The 3,578-nt window shown below is 37.6% G+C and overlaps 1 long non-coding RNA gene across 1 annotated transcript; it reads left to right on the top strand.

The window, feature by feature from the left end:
* Positions 1-1,030: 1,030 nt before the first annotated feature.
* On the top strand, positions 1,031-1,449 carry LOC114725839 (uncharacterized). Its single transcript, XR_003738451.1, has 3 exons — positions 1,031-1,123; positions 1,211-1,278; positions 1,383-1,449. It is a non-coding gene; the product is annotated as an uncharacterized LOC114725839 (long non-coding RNA).
* The last annotated feature ends 2,129 nt before the right edge of the window (positions 1,450-3,578 follow it).

Genomic DNA, 3,578 nt, shown 5'->3' with positions numbered 1-3,578 from the left:
GCTGAAAAAATAGATACCAAGAGCCTTGTTTGCCTTGATGTAACCACTTGATGGAATTCAACGTACTTAATGTTAGAAGCTGCAATGAAATTTCAAAAAGTATTTGAGCGAATGCGTGATGAAGATGATGACTATATTTCATACTTTAGCTCAAGCACTTCAAGCTCAAGGCGTGATGCTTCTAGTTCTGCTAGACGGCAACGTGATGATAACTTTTCTGGTCCTATTATTGATGATTGGAATAATGCTCGAATCTTCATCAAGTTCTTAAAGGTCTTTTATGACATTACATTGAAATTTTCAAGCTCCCTTTCTGTATCATCAAATGAATGCTTCCACCAGATTGCCCGTGTTCAAAAAATGCTGCAAAAGAATATCATGAATAATACTAATAACTTGTTGAGAGAAATGAGCACCAGCATGCAGGTGAAGTATGATAAGTATTGGGGTCAAACAGATAATATGAATCCATTGCTGTTTGTGGCTGTCATTTTGGATCCCCGATATAAACTAGCATATGTGCATCATATGTTTGATCGTCTTTATGTTGATCCTGAAGTATCTTTGATTATGAAGGAGAGGGTCAAAGATTGTTTGTATCGGTTGTTTAATGAGTACTCTGCTGGGACTTCTATTGAATCAGGGACTATCTCTACAAGTACAGTAAGTGGAACTTCACTGCCTTCTTTTGATGATGATGATGATGATGGTGAAGAGGATCCAGGTCATAAGTGGTTAGAATCCATGAAACAAAGAACCTCAACAGATCCTCAAACTGAGTTAGATAGATATCTAGCAACAGACTCAAGAGATGAGATCCCTTCTGCAGCTGAGTTTGACATACTGTTATGGTGGAGAGCTAATTCAGAAAAATATAAAATTCTCTCTCACATGGCAAGAGATGTATTGGCTATGCCAGTTTCTACAGTGGCTTCTGAGTCTGCCTTTAGCACTGGAGGACGTGTGGTTGACCATTATAGGAGTTCTTTGTCTTCCAGAATGACAGAAGCATTAATTTGTAGCCAAAATTGGCTACAACCTGGGCAATCAATGTCTGAATTTGTTGACAAGCTTCGTGAATTCGATAATTTTGATGAGTCAGAAAATATCCTTCAACTTGCTAGTAATCTTCTCTCCTAACCCTCAATAATTCATATATATATTACTTCATAATTTGGTGTGTAATTATTCTTTGATTTTTTTTTCCTAGGTGCTGCTACATCTGGAGGGGAGATTGGTGATTGAAGGGTCATTTTATAAGCGTGATTGGCTAAGTTGGTAAGGTGCATCTATTCATTCTTTAAAATTTAGAAGTACATTTTTTTAATTGTTTTGTTTCTAATATGTTAAAGTTATAGTTATTTTTATTTGTATTTTTTCAGGTGGTCCATCTTTTTGTGGAAATTGTGGAGAGTAAAGCTTCAATTATAAAATTTAGATTGTCTTGCTTTAAATGGATTGCTGATGTTATTTAATTGGATAATTGTTAAGATATGTTTTGGACGATTTTTGGATGATTTCACTTGTTTTGGATTATTTCTGGATGATTTTTATGTGTTAAAATGTAGAATTATAAAATGTAATTTTTAGGTATGGATAGAATTTTTTTTTTCCATGACATGAGGGCAGGGCATCACTCTTTGGGCAATGAAGCACGCCCTGCCCATGCCCTGCCCAAAATGATTAGGGCTTCAACGGGGCCAGGCATCGAGTTGCAATTTGCAGCCCGCTCTTACTTTGGGCAGGGCATCGGGCAGGGGTCCTGCCCTGCCGATGTGCACCCCTAGGACGCATCACCTTGGCTAAAAGAGTTCTCAGCACTGTTCCTTTCTATGCTATGCAAACAACCAAACTTCCAAGTGACTATTGTCACAAAATAGACAAAATAATCAGAGATTCTGTTTGGGGGAGTGACGTCAACCATCGAAGGATAAATCCCCTAAAATGGGAGGATATGTGCCAACCTAATCATAACAGTGGATATGGTCTTAGAACACGGAGGACTAAAATAGGGCTTCCCCCTCTAAATTAGCTTATTAGCTAGTTGCTAAACCAAATGCCTTATGGGTAAAGATTCTTCGTGGAAAATATGAATGGCGCAAGAAGAATGCTCAATCTCTCAACTCTAAAGCTGCCTCGCATGTGTGAAAAGGCATTGCTATGGTCTGGGAGGACACCAATCTACACATCGTTTAGAACCCAGGAGATGGAATGAGCATAAGATTTTGGTCGGACAAGTGGATAGAAGGGATCAGACCACTCAAGCTACGTGCCTCTGTAGAAATAGATGAGAACCAAGCTGCACAATCCCTAAATGATTTTGTTACATTTGAAACTTTCCTCTCTTTGAGAATCTCCTACCTCCCGATCGACATCTTACTCAAGATTAGTTCAATCCAGCCACCATCTCCCCAAGATGGAGAAGCTTCCTACTGCTGGGAGTCTATTGACAATGGCGACTTCTCAATCTCCTTGGCCTATAAAGTGGTCCATGAACTTTCTTGGCATGCACCCAATAATAGAACGAACTGGATTTGGAAATGGCCAGGCGTGCGGCGAGTACGCACTTTCCTTTGGCTTACTATTAAAGAGCGACTGTTACCCAACATGGAGAGAGCGAGACGACACATGATAGATGACTTGACTTGCTCATTTTGCAACCGGCACACTGAAGATACTGAGCATGTCCTGCAAACTTGCCCCTTTGCTAAGAAATGTTGCCGCTTTTTGATGACTGGTGACCCAATCCTTCAACACCCCCAGACTTCATTTGTTGATTGGATCTACGACAATCTCAATCCAAAGAACAAAGGTCAAGTCTGACAGATTAAATTCGGCCTGCTATTCTAGAAATTATGAGACAACAAGAACAAGAGAATTTTCGAAGACCATGCCCTTGCTCCTTATAATTTAGTAAGCACTGTTAATGTGTTCGCTGAGCACACAATCAAGAGCTAAGAATGCACTGGAATTTTTTTGACAACGGGGCCTTTTAATTGTCGCCTGTTGACCGATTCTTGTACAGTTTTTTATTATTATTACATCCCTTTTTAGTAAAAAAGAAAAACTTTATGATCCGTGCAATTTATACATCATTGTTAAAAATTATCTCCCAGCGATAATGCTTTACAAGAAGATACTTTTGTTGGGGGAGAAAAAACGAACCAAACTTGACTTGTACTTGTAAATAGATAGATTGGAAATAAAGGTGGGACTCGCCACTCCAAGAAAATTATGTCTGATTAAAAATGCTGTATATCATAAACAATGTGAAAAATAATGTTCTTTTTCACTATTATTTTTTAAAATGTTAATATAATTTTTGGTCTTTTAAGTTTGTCCTTATTTTAGTTTTAGTCTCTCAAGTTTCAAATTATAAGCTTTGATCCCTTAAAAAGCAAAATGATTCAAGTTTTTATTGGATTATGCAAACTAATTTTTAAATGAAAAAAATTGAAGAACTAAAATCAAAATGAAAGTAAACTTAAAGGACCAAAATTTGTATTAGCCTTTTTTTTTTTACTTTCTAAAGTCAATTCTTTGGCATTTGAAGACTTCACGTCCCAAGACCTGAAGTT

This window comes from Neltuma alba, unplaced genomic scaffold, assembly GCF_004799145.2.
Source record: "Neltuma alba isolate B1F8T4 unplaced genomic scaffold, ASM479914v2 tig00012284_pilon, whole genome shotgun sequence".
NCBI classification, from domain to species: Eukaryota; Viridiplantae; Streptophyta; class Magnoliopsida; order Fabales; family Fabaceae; genus Neltuma; species Neltuma alba.
The sequence above is the reverse complement of the archived record's forward strand: the minus strand, read 5'-3'. Positions and strand labels throughout refer to the sequence as shown.